Raw genomic sequence first — 13968 nt, 5'->3', positions numbered from 1 at the left:
AAATAGATGATTCTCAAATGTCTGGTCCCCTGATGAGTCTGCACACCATTTCTGTACGTTACGTACATAAAGAGAACCCATAGGGAATTCATTCTGAAGAGTATTTCATTGACCGTGCAAGGAACTGACAGAAAAACAACCTCCTTCCCTTAAAAATGTCGCTGTACGCAAGCGAGACACTGACCTAGGATTCAAACAGCAGAGAAGGAAAAAATGCCCGCAAACCAAGTAAAAAAGAAACCGAATGTTTAAGTTTACCATCGGAAGAGAGTAGCAGAAAATTCTTCCTTGCACCACACTGAAAAGGGGGGACTGGAGAACAGAATTTTAGAATTTCCAAGTTTCAGAAATATCAAAATTTCACGAATTTTTGGGACAGAAAAACATGGAAAACATGTATATACATGAATGTTACGTTCTATAAAATATGCTGCTAGTGAATGTGAAATTATATGATTTTAAACTTGCTCCTTGGGGACTAAACCACGCCCAAACTGTAAAGGTGTTGCTGCACAGCCCGCTCTACGTAAGGTGCAGATGTATATGATACACAATGCAGTTCGTCACGGACCGGAAGTTCACGGAACCTGTCCTGGTAACGGCGTACTAATATTTGTTGGTTGTTTCCCTCTGTTTGATAGCAAACAGCTACGGGTGTGTAGGGCCGCTCACCGGAAAGCTAACCCACAATGATATCGGGCGCAATACACATTTCGTGATCGGATTTACGGAAGCTGCAAAATTACGCTAGTCGCAGTTGCCACACATCTGCCGTTTGGCATTAAAGCAGACCTTCACAGTGAGCTTCGGGCAAGGGAACAGATTCAGTGCACTGTTTCCATTCCGTGAATGTTGATAACACTGTTCGGAGAGTGAATTAGATTATAAGGAATTGGAAGACGTTATCTTCTAGAGACAGGCGTGTAAGTCCCACATGGTCATGGTTCAATCTGCCTGCCAAGAGTGTTAGGGAGATAATCACTGACACGGTAGGCATGGTTACGTCTTGGACAATCACTTGGTAAATGTATTGCGTAGAGCAGATTGCAGAGAAAATGCGTGAGGGTGTTCTCACAAGTTGTTTCAGGTGAGTCATGTTGTTTCTGCCAAAAATGCGTGAGTGAAACTCAATGTTTGTTTTATAACAAATCTAGAAAATGTACAATTTTCAGAGTCACGAGGTAGGGTAGTTAATTCCAGCACTATGCCATAGGTCAGAAGGTGGCGAGTTCGATTCCCGATGAAGTCACTGGATTTTTCAATCAACCTAATCCTTCCAGCCGCACTATGTCCTTGGGGTTGACTCAGCCTCTAACAGAAACGAGCATCAGGAATTTTCATGGGCGTAAAGTGCAGCCGGTAAGCGCGTAAAGCTGACAACTTTCCCGCCATCTGTAAACCGACTGTCTAAAAAATGTGGAAGCCTCGACGTCCTCCACTGGCTGTTACAGGAACAGCTTGTTTATAAATGTTTCTTATTAGGTATAACAGACATAAATATTAATATTGATACCAGCGGGCCGTGCAGAGTATATGTCCGTGTAATTCCATTCAACAGCTCTAAACAGCTCCAGAATGAAGGCAACTTGCTACGGTGATGACATTAATAGAGTCGGCTTCCAACATTTACATATCTATGAAAATCACAAGACACAAGGTAAGCATGTTAAGTCTAGCCACGCCTCCCATTACACATAAAATAATGCGGTCCATTGTGGTGCACTGTGTCAACAATTACCTCGATAGTACAGCAAGCGAGGGACTACTCTTCTGAAAAAGCACCGCAGTTGGGAAACCCAAGCTTTCATAAGAAACCTGGGGGTTATGGGAACTGCGGTCTTGATAATACCCGCGGAGGAAGTACGTAATTAAGTTAGCTGTGAAATACCGCGCCATAGCTCAAGCTGTTAGTCGCTGGCTTCCCATCGCGGCGGCCCGGGTTCGATCTAGTCAAGTGGGATTTGTGGTGGACAAAGTGGCGCTGGAGGAGCAGGTTTTCTCCGAGTACTTCGGTTTTCCTTGCCAATCTTCATTCCACCAATTGCTCCACAATCACCCTCACCTATCATCTGGGGCTGGTACAATAGGCCAGAAGTGGCCGCAGTACAAGGGACTTAGTCCCACCCCATTAGCAATAAAAAAAAGCCATGAAATACGAGGCCGAGCACGGTGGTAGCGCGGTCTAAGGCATGCACTGTCTTCGCCCGCTCGAATATTGGCGATCATGGGTTCGAAGCCCACTCGAGGCACGGATGTCTGCGTGCGTTTATACTCTGTTGTGTTGTTCTGTGTGCAGATAACGGCCTAGCGACGGGCTGATCCCCCGTTCAAGGAGTCCTACCGAATATGTATAGATTAAGAAACTGAAAAGCGGCCAAGGTTCACAATGGCTGTAGAACTATAGGTAGATAGACAGATGGACGGACGGACAGGCGAGACGAGAATATGCAACGGGGAAAGCAAACAAATATCTCCGTGTAACACAAATACAATTCGTGTGTTATGTAACAACAAATGCAGCAGGTGACAAAACTGGATACAAATGTAAAACCTCGGATTTGAGTGAAATCCGTAGTTCCTAACTTAAAATGCGGTTGGCCAGGTTTGCTACGTTAGGGAACGCAGAAGCATGAGATTTCAGGTTTACTATGAAACTATTGTGTTCTGAGATGTACTGTACTGTGGTGTGACAGGATTCTTAGTGAAGTTTCGTGGGAACATGTCGCTTTCCATCTGCCCTGAAGGCAGTACAGCAAACCCTCGCTAATCCGGTTACAGTTAATCCGGACGTCGAATAATCCAGATCGAAAAATAAAAAATGCTGTTAACAGGTCAGTACAAACTTTAAAATACACGTGGAATTTGGGAAGGCAGATGAGTGAGTCACTTGTCTGTTCAGGCAGAATCTGACAGTTTCTTCAAACCTGCATCATTAGGTTCAAAAACAAGTACAACTTCAGAGTTTTCTATCGAAGAATAATGTATTGTCTCTTCATGGTTTTTTAAATAAAGGCTCTACAGTGATATGTTATTATTTATTTTCATCAGCACTATTTACATAATCACATTTTCCATTTGTTTCTGCTCTATTTTTTTTTCTTTTTGTCCTTTGGGGCTACCTTTGGCTTCATAAATCCGGATTATCGCTTAATCCGGATTAGCGACGGTTTACTCCATTATTCAGCCTGTGCTGGGAAATATCCTTCTCCAGAATCTCGCACGCCTGGTTGTGTCGCAGCATGGCTGTTAATACTCTAAGCACGCCAAGAGTGCCGTAGACATTTTCACTTTTGGGGCCGAGTGTGTAGAAGCACTTACATGCACAGTCGTGCATGCTCCCCACGCAAAAGTGTTCTAAAGGACCGGCGTTTCCAACACCGTGGGTTAGAGTGATCATCTAGAAAGGGGGAGTCCGAGGGGTTGAACAGCAACGCAGTTCTGAATCTAGGCTTCTTCCATTCGTCAAGTTTTGTCTCGTGCCATTCAAGCAGGAAAAGGGCGCGGAGACTGACCCCACTGCGCAAGTTGTTCTGGCATAGGAACGGCGGTAGGTTTTGGGTTCATTACATGCACATGAGGTGACCCAGCTTCATATGAAAATAAGTAGGAATAGTTTGACGGTAATTACGACGACTGTCCGAGGAACGTTTTGACGTAAGCTGCATAAAAAAAAAAAGAATTATCGTCCTTTTATGTGGTCGGTTATCTCCAAGCATTTCACTTCGAAATTCAAAATTGCTACACACTTCAACAAAAAATACGTTCCCATGTTGGTTTCATATTTTTCTGTTTTAAATTGCGTAACAAACAATCTTCAGTCATGGAGTGTTTTATTAGCCACAATTATTTTCCTTTTAATTAAAACTCCATTTTCTAAGGAAAAGCATGGCATGGACTGTCTTCGCTCGCTTAGAAACCGGGATCGTGGGTTCGAATCTCACTCAGGGCATGGATGTTTAGTTCGTGTGTTTGTACAGCTAGAGGCCTTGCGACGAGCTGATCACGCGCCCAAGGAGTCCTACCGAATATGTAAGACCAAGAAAAACCGAAGTGAACGGAGAAGTTCATGGAGGTAGGCCTAGGCCCGCTGGGGCTGTAGTGCCAAGGGGGGGGGGGAAAGGAAAAGCATAAACAGAGTTATTTTATAACACAGAGTTCTAAACACTTCAAAGTGACGGATGTATTATCCCGAATAAACAGACCCAGCAATTCATTGTAAACAATTTCAATTATATAGAAAACACAGTTGCTTGCTTACTTCAAATGAAACCGTTCTGAATTAGGGCAGGTTCTCCTTCAGTATACAGAGTGCCCCACAACTTTGGTGCCATACTTCAGGAGCGTACTGGGGTTTCCCTATAGAATAACTTTGAAATAGGAACCCACGTCCGCAAACGTAAAATAGCAGCGCTAGGGCGGCATTTAAAATCATTTCGTTTAAACTTGGCGCCTCAATGTCGAACTGCATTGCATAGAGGAACAGCCATCCACCAGCACTCGTGCCATTGCCAAGATTGTGGGGACATCAATATCAAGTGTTTGAAGGATCCTGCACGGCCAACAGCTTTAACCGTATCATCCAACGCGAGTACACGACGTAGGTCCAGCTGACTTCGTACCGCGAGTTCAATTTTGTGAGTGAATACTGAACCAGTGTTTACATCAGCCCAGCTTCCTGAATCGCGTGTTATTCACAGACGAAGTACAGTTTACAAGGGATGGCTGGTTCAACTGTCGAAACAGCCACGTTGGGGTTGATGAAAACACCAACGTTACTGTAGTTGGTTACCATCAGGCGCAATTTTCTGTCAGTGTCTTTTTTTTTTTAACTCCAATAATTATACAATCTATCCATTAAGTGTGGATAATAAGTACATTTTGTGGTTTACATATAGAAAAGGAAAGAGAACTTGTCGTGGTGAGCATGTTCCAATGAACATGCTCAATACTTATTTTAACTGCTTAGTGATATGCAGTTAAGTGTTGAATTATTCAAATCTGGTGGGTAAATCTGATGGTTTAAATCTGTTTAACCTCCTGATTTCTCCTTCGTCGTCGAGAGTGGCCCCTATCCCAATATCCGTGTCCCTGTTGTTATGTTCGGCTTCGTCCTTTACCCTGAATTGGAGGCAGAAATTCCGTTCTAAACGTCTGCAAACATCTGCCAAACGTGATCACACCAGAGCCGTGGAAACCTCGTCGCTACAGCAGACAAGTACTCACATTGATTGCAAGGAGCCAGAACTGCATTCACTCTGCTGGTAGTATTGTGCCGAGTCGAGTAGAGGGTGCCGCAGTGCTGGCTGGTACAGAGCACGTTACGCGAGTAGCTGTTGTTGCTGTTGTTGCTGTTGCTGTTGCTGTTGCTGTTGTTGCTGCTGTTCCAGTTGCTCTCGGTGTTCCCTGACTTCCCGCTCGAATTCCCTCTGTTCCCGTTCTAACGCACGCTCGGCCCTAGCCTGGGCGCGCTGTTGCTGGGCTGCCTACAACAGGGACAGGATGTCAGACTCCATTACATTAATTTATAATTAAATTAATGCAAATTTAACAGATCGTGTTAACCCACCCTGTGAAGAATTGGTTACCATATGCACAGCATGCTTTAAAGCTAAAAGGCTGCTTAGAACATTAGTCGAGCCGGTTTCTGGCAAGGAGGAACCGGATTTATGTAAATTATTTTCAGGAAATTCATGCTTGTAGGGACTAAACACTGCGTACTTTAGAAATAGACGGGGTTTGGGATTGGTTATTGGATTTATTGATCACTTTAACACACAAATCATAATTACACTTAATTATAGGGCAATCACTGATTTCCACACTTGACCATATCACAAACACCAAGTGTTTTCCAGCCCGCAGTATCTACAATACTAGACGCCTGGTAATGGCTTCTAATAGTGGTTATTTCTCTGTGAATGGCGGCTCCCCTCCAACTGAACTATTCTGTCCCTAACTGCCGCCGAGTCTTCTCTTCAGACTCCCGGAACAGAACTGATCCCATTGCCCCAATTGTGTTTCTTATATCCCATTTGTACGAACCGATTAGAAAACACTATTTCCAAAAGCACCTATATTTTTGCATGCGTATCCGTTGTAGCGGGAATGTGTTTACCAAGCCGTTAGCTAGCAACGGCCGTTTCTCTGGCTCCACAGTTCTTGCTTTGAGCAACTTATAGCACCAATACCTAGACACTAGTAGTAATGTAGACATCAACTCTGTGTACCTGTTGCGCGTGCTCCGCCCTTGCCAGCGCCTCTGCCGCCTCCTTCTTCTCTTTCTTCTCTTCGTCGGTTTGGGAGCGGCTACTCCCGCCCCCAGGTGGGGGGTAGCTGAACCAGAACTGGTGGGCCAGCTTTGTGCTGCGCACGGACTCGTGGCCGCCCGGTCTGCTCACGTCTGAAACAGCACCAAGCGGATATTCGAATTGGACGGGCTTTCAAGTCGGGGTGCTCTCCCCCTGCAACTGACGCACTACTGCCACAGACGCCGCCGTGATAATCTTGTTAATCATGACAGCCTGTCATTTCGCCTTATCCGGTTCATTACTTTGCAACAAGTATCTCTTAATATTACAGCAAACCCTCAATAATCCGGTTAATCCGGTTGTCGGATAATTCGGATCGAAATATGAAAAATGCTGTTCACAGTTAAGTACATACTTTAAAAGGCACATGGAATTTAGGAAGGCAGACGATTCACTTGTTTGTTCAACAAAACTTGACAGTTCCCTCAAACCTGTGTTATTACTTTCAAAAACAAACACAACTGCTCAGTCTTCTCTCGATGAATAAATGGATCGTCTTTTAATAGTTTTTAAATAAAAGCCCTACAGTGATATTTTTGTATTTTTTCATCAGAACTATTGACATCATTAAATTCCCATTTATTTATGTTCCAAATTTTTTCTTCTTTTAGGACTTCCTTTTGTTTTGCTAATCCGGATTTCTGGATTACTCCCCCCAAATTGCTCGGGATTAGCGAGAGTTTACGGGAACGCATGAATTTATGATCTGAGCCGATCATAATGTGCACCACAAAACTTGAGTTAGACGCTGTTATGGAAGTTTATCTAGAAATAAAAGCAGAGAAAATGTATGTATGATCACTGAAATGCTGGACAACATCGCAATGGGGGCACGTAATACGTTCTTCGAAAGTGTGAAACTCTCAAGCATCTTCGACTAACAGTGACAAGTGTGAATTAGGAAGGAGATTACAGTTACGGAATATGTGGTGCCGTTCGGTTCAGACTGCTTCACCTTCGTATCTCCCATCTGAAGGCGCTACAGCCCCAGTGGGCCTTGGCCTACCTCCATGAACTTCTCCGTTCACTTCGGTTTTTCTAGATCTTACACATTCGGTAGGACTCCTTGGGCGGGTGATCAGCTCGTCGCAAGGCCTCTATCTGTACACAAACACAGAAAAACGTACACACACACACACACACACACACAAACTAAACATCCATGCCCTGAGTGGGATTCGAACCTACGATCCCGGTTTCCAAGCGAGCCAAGACAGTACTTGCCTTAGACCGCTCGGCTACCGTGACCGGCTGCCTCTTTCTTATTCCATACATAATGATCAAGCAATGTAGTCTCAGTATCTCATTCGAAACCATGTAACATTTGCAGCTGAACAGTTGAATAATCCAACAATACTTCTGAAAAATAAGATATAACGTACAAGGTTAGGAATAAGCCCATGACTTCAAACCCTAAAACCTGTGGACAGTTCCTGTGAGGTCTATCCAGAATACAGCGCTCTTTAGGAAAGAATGACAGACACCATTTTGTGGGCCAGATAAACAAATTCGTTTTGTTTGGCAACTCGACTCACCCAGCGGCGCATGATAGACGCCAGCAGCGGGGGGTAAGGAGGGGGCGGAGATAACAAGAAGAAAAAGGCGATGTGAAGGCCGAAGTCCGCATTGCGAACATTTAACGTTACCAGCAAAACTTTTTAAAAGAATTCTAATACTAAGACGTTACATATTTGCTTACAACGGATTATGTCATGCAAAACCAGTTCGGAACCCATGTCCATAGCTCACGGGAATTTGTGTACTTACGACTGTAGAATTATGGTTTTATTTTATGTCAATATCCATATGTTCTAAGTTGTATATTGTCACGTGATGGAGTGACTATAGACGGGGTTTGGAATCGTAATATGATTTACTGAACTCTCACAAACAGTAAATACAAATAATTATAGCGATATGGCTAATTCACACTCTTTACAGTTCGCTATGACACGCATTAGATCTTCTATATCTTCGCTATGCGCTGCCTGGTAACGGCACCCAACACCGTCCTCCGTCCCCGTTGCTCAACTGCTCCGGTTCTCGCTGGCTGGCAACCCTCTCACATCTAATCCATGACGGTAACTCATGACCTCTTAGTTCAGACTGACTCAGGTCAAAGTCGCTATACGTCCATACGTCCGATGGTCAGGCGGCCAGTCAGTTTTGGCTCCATCTGGGGCTCAAGATCTGATTTTTGTACTGCCACAATTACCATTTTGTCAATTTGCGGGTTCTCTCTGACGAGAGGACGTGTCTGTCATTTGTCGCGGTCACAGTCAGCACTACATGTAATCTATATTTACAATTTTGGGTGTCGGCATTCTGTATAATCTTTTCCTTGTGGATACGTACTATTTACAACTGTACATGTATTAATTCTCCTCTTGGACTTTTGCGTCATGTGGATCTAGGTAATGCTGTCGACGTTTTGCAGGTAGATGGTGCCTCCGTCTTCAGGGTAGAACTGAGTACGGCGGATGGGTGTTCGTGCATATAATTGTTGGTGCGACAAACGGGGGGAAGGGTGGGGGCCTTGTGCCTAACCAGGTCAGACAGGAGCAGCGCATAAGGAACACTTACCGAATGACCCATTTTAGGTTATACCAAGTTCAGAAATGTATCGGCAACTGCTGTTCTTTGACAGCAGCAGCAGCAGTAGTAGTAGCGATAGTAGTAATAACAGTAGCAGCATAAGTGGTCGTGGTCGTGGTAACAGCAATAGTAGTAGTAGCAATCGTAGTAGCAATAGCAATAGTAGTATAAGTAGCAGTAGTGGTACATTTAGTGGTCGTGGTAGTGGTAGTAATAATAACAATTATAGTTGCAGCAGTAGTAGTAATAGCAGCAGCAGTAGCGTGCAACTAGATGTGAAGGTAATCNGTAGCAGTAGTGGTACATTTAGTGGTCGTGGTAGTGGTAGTAATAACAATTATAGTTGCAGCAGCAGTAGCGTGCAACTAGATGTGAAGGTAATAATGAATGGTGGGTTAGTCACTATTTGGACTGCGTAACGTAGTCTGGAAAGCCGAATATAAAAGCAATCTTCAGTTATGACCACTAGACTGAGCACATCCGTGTCAAAATCTGATTCTTCACCGCTCGGGTAAGAGCATGCCCAATATTACGCCTTATTAGAAATGGCCTGCACTAGCAACACGCTCGTGCTGACATCTGGATTCAGAAACAAAACCGTGACGACAGAGCAGAATCCACAAGAGCGATTCTTCACCGCTCGGGTAAGAGCATGCCCAATATTACGCCTTACTAAAAATGGCCTGCACTAGCAACACGCTCGCGCTGACATCTGGATTAAGAAATAAAACCGTGACGACAGAGCAGAATCCACAAGAGCGATTCTTCACCGCTCGGGTAAGAGCATGCCCAATATTACGCCTTACTAAAAATGGACTGCACTAGCAACACGCTCGCGCTGACATCTGGATTCAGAAACAAAACCGTGACGACAGAGCGGTATCCACAAGAGCGGAAAATGTGTGCACGCGCGGCGCTGCTTTGCAGTGGCTGCGCTAATCCAGTTAGCTATGCAGGTCTCCAGGTTCGTTTAAAATGCCAATAAAATGCAGCTTCAAAGGGAAGTTCTGAAGGTCGAAAAATATGTATCAACAAATTAAAAGAGACTCTTCTTCGCATCTTGCGAATACAAATCACAGTAGAACGTAAGTTATCAAGTAACGCCAACTGTTATGTATAAAACGTTCCTTTCCACGTCCGTAATTAAAAACATGGCGAAGGAACGATTCTTTGATGATATGTGTGTAATTCTTGCCGTTACTCCAACGAAGAACATAAATGTGTAATGGTAAAACAGTAAACTTTTCCTAATTCAGCATCACGCCCTAGAACGTATGGGAAATGGAGGTATAGTTCTACCATTATATCCGGCTGAAGAGCCCTCGGTACACAGCGGACAGAAAGCTGGGCGAGTCGGCGGAGCCGAGCCAGCCGATATGGATGCAGCCGAGAAGAGAAGAAGCTCCAGCCCTAGTCCGTAACTATATTGACTGAGCTATCTCGGATCCCGAGTTTTAACATGTATCAAACTGCAAGCAATACAAATTCGTACTCTACCACGATTCGATTCCACGTCCATCTGAGTACGGATCCCGCGTACAAGTCTCTGAACTAAACTGTGTTAAGATATTTAACCCACTGCTATATTGTTAAGCGATTGAATGACTATATACGGGGTTTGGATTGGTAACAGGATTTATTGGACATTTAGACACAAAAGGACTAGTGTTCTCAGTCACGGTCTTCGTTGTGCTGCTTGGTAAGGTCTTCCAGCAGTGGCCGTTCCTCTGCTCCCGAGATCAAGTCCTTGCAGACTGGCGGCCACCAAACCCCAACCTCCTGCTCTTCTAACTGCCGTCCCAAGACTCTATACTCGTAATGACATCTGGCCCTCGGCACAGACAGCACAGAAAACGCCGCTTCCAACAGCTCTTCTTTGTTGCTCTCGTGTCTGTTGCGGCCATCATGTGACGACTACTGAGCCATTGCCTAGCAATGGGAGTGTTTGCATAGCCGTTCCCTTGCAGTGGCTATCTTTGTTTGCTTCACAATTGTGGTTTTCAGCAGACAAGCCACAATATCAACAACACGCGATCTGCAATGTTTTAATCTAAAACCTTACGAATATGAACGTAATATGAGCACAAACAGGTCAAGGCGTGTTTGGGAGCACATTGTTGCGTGTGTGTAACTGTTTCATTTTTTTTTCCTTGGCACTACAGCCCCAGTGGGCCTAGGCTACCTCCATGGACTTCTCCGTTCACTTCGGTTTTTCTAGATCTTACACATTCGGTAGGACTCCTTGGACGGTTGATCAGCTCGTCGCAAGGCCTCTCTACCTGTACACAAACACAGAGAAACGCACACACACACACACACACAAACTAAACATCCATGCCCTGAGTGGGACTCGACCCCACGATCCCGGTTTCCAAGCGAGCGCCTTAGACCGCTAGGCTACCGTAACCGGCGCAACCGTTCCATACATCGAAACAAAGTCAAGGCCTTCTATCTGATACTGTACGCTTCTCTAAAGGATCTGCCACGGGAGACGAGAGCAAAGCTGAAACGTGTGACGATGCAGAGGACGCATGTGGAAATTCTCTATTTCAGTACGGATTGCGCCTTCCCAGTTTCCCTGAAATCTGTCTCAAAGCACATTCCGCAATAATGCGCAGGCGCATTTATTCTCTGGCATCTGTCCATCCGATTTTGATGAACGGCTTGCAACGAAGATGCCTCAACTTGCGTGGTCCAAATTGCATTTCAGCAGAACACTTTCTTGAACTCATCCTTAAACATACTGCCACGTGTTAGACTACAGACTACAGGTTTTGGTTTTGGACTGAATATTGGATTTACTGACCACTTTAACACATAACTCGTAATTACACTTAATTATAGTGCAATTGCTAATTTCCACACTTTACAGTTCACACGCTAAATCTTTTCCAACCCGCAGTGTCTTCAACTTCCGGGCTCAAGTCCTCTCTGACGGCGGCTCCCTTCGAACTCCACTATTCTTGTCGCTTCAGTTCTCCTCCTTACAACTCCCTGCACGGAGTGCCTCTATCCGTTGCCACTGGAACGTGTTTACAGAGCCGTTGTCTAGAAACGGCTCTACGCGCCACAATATGTTAACGAGTACGAATCAGAAAGCAGCACGTGCCACGGAAAATTTGAAGCGACCACCAACATAAATATATCATATAATGAGTGTTTCTCTCATCCAATACACACACTACTTACGAGACAATATCAGATCCTAAAATGGGGATTATACGGGGCTTGCAATAACTGTGGATATTCAGTCAGTGTTTTCACCAGACGGACGCCTGCCCCTTGTCTCATATCAACATGTTGTTCCTGTCGCCTTGGGGCAACCACAGCTTCGAGGAAACTCCACGAGAGGGCTCCATCAACTGTTGTTATGAGCTTGGTAGAACATGAGTTTTCGTAGAACACGGTTTCATCTGTTGGAACACAACATGCCACGTGAATCGTTACGAGACTTGTGTTTGTACAGCCTGACTGGCTCTTATTACGTCGGGCTTTATATGCTCGCAAAGCTGCGGAAAGATTGAGCCGCTAGCTTACCCGACCGGTCGCAATATTCCATATCTCATTCACAGCGCGGAATTTATGTACCTTGGCCTTATCGACTGACAAGGGAATTCTCCGATCCGACATGTCGAAACCTTCCCTGATTTTTTTTTTTTACTGCAAGAGTACACACAACAAAATCCACTGTCAAAATTTTAGCTGCTAATACGCACTGCAAGTATTTTTTAAAAATTACCGAAGTTACTCATTTTTTGTGTACGCGGAACCGCTTGTACCAGAGGTTTGTACAACCCCAGCTGTGTACTTGTCAGATTACGATGCATTTGTGCCGTCTTATCTCTCTACCGATGCACCGGAAGCCTAGGCTGAGCCGTATTGCTTGTTGCGTACTGCTCTGCTCTGCTAGGGGTGGACATTTCTACAAGGGTCTGGCAGGCTATAATATTGGCCATGTTCAGCAATTTTTAAAAAATACTTTCAGTGCGTATTAGCAGCTAAAAATTTGACAATGGGTTTTGTTGTGTGTACTCTTGCAGTGAAAAAAAACAGGGCAGGTTTAGACATGTCGGATCGGACCATTCCCTTGTGAGACGTGTTTTGTGGAGTTCCTGCTGGATGCATTCTGCTTACAAATGGCATAAGAATGGTTTAGGGAACACGAGTGACTGACTCCCTGGCGCAGAAGGGGAGACTCGGGAAATGGTATGGCGCCCCACGCCTGACCACAGGGCAGTGGGTGGCGTCAAATGTACGCGTCAACACAAAGAGAGATTCTGAGGTTATCCGACAAGTGACAGACACATGCCTGTGTAGAAATCGGAAAGTAGACTGTGTAACTGTCAGCTTCTGCTCTCCTCCTTAATACGTATAAGCCTGCAACTGTAAATACGTAAATTACAAAAGAGAGCTCTAGAATTTATGCCCTAAACATCTTTTCTATGGTCATTATCATTACAATTATTACTATCTGGTATAGCGATGGGCTACGGGCTGGAAGCTCGTGTTCAATCCCGGCAGTGCAAGAGGCCCATCCAACCTCCTACCCAATGGAAAGCAGGGGTAAAGAGCAGCAGCGTGAAGCTCGCCACTCACTTCCTCTAGTGCTGAGGTCAAGAAAGGTGGAATTATACGTCCACTCCCACGTATGCCTTTATGGTATAGCACGGGGAGAGCCTTACCGATACTTTTTATGATGGTGTTACGAATTTAACTAAATCCAGGTTCCAAAATCACAAACTCAAGGCACTGAACGATGTCCAAAATGAAAATGATCTTGAAGAGTACTATCTCCTGGGATATAACGCAGTGTAAAGAGTCGAAAATCAACCGACGTTTCGGAGCAACATATTGCCTCCATCTTATTCCCTGAAGATAGAGGTGACATGTTCCTCCCAAACGCCGGTTGACTTTCAACGGTGTACGTGGCGTCATATTCCAGAAGATAGTACGCCTCATAACCACCGCTGTGAGAACCTCAAATCCTATGAAAATCGTGTTTATCGATAAACAATTTTCTGGTATTCCCGAATAGAGATTTTGAAGCATGAAATAAATTAAATAA

General features: G+C 44.7%; 1 long non-coding RNA gene across 1 annotated transcript in view; it reads right to left on the bottom strand.

Moving 5' to 3' along the window:
- Positions 1-5332: 5332 nt before the first annotated feature.
- Positions 5333-13968, bottom strand: part of LOC111874597 — a 60266-nt gene continuing 51630 nt past the window's right edge. Inside the window, exons 3-4 of the long non-coding RNA XR_002844591.2 lie at positions 6228-6400; positions 5333-5483 (exon numbers count right to left, since the gene is read on the bottom strand). This is a non-coding gene — a long non-coding RNA (uncharacterized LOC111874597). The remainder of the gene's footprint in view (positions 5484-6227; positions 6401-13968) is intronic.

The sequence above is a fragment of the Cryptotermes secundus genome, unplaced genomic scaffold (assembly GCF_002891405.2).
Source record: "Cryptotermes secundus unplaced genomic scaffold, Csec_1.0 scaffold1415, whole genome shotgun sequence".
Taxonomy (NCBI): Eukaryota; Metazoa; Arthropoda; class Insecta; order Blattodea; family Kalotermitidae; genus Cryptotermes; species Cryptotermes secundus.
This window is presented reverse-complemented; position numbering and strand designations above follow the sequence as displayed.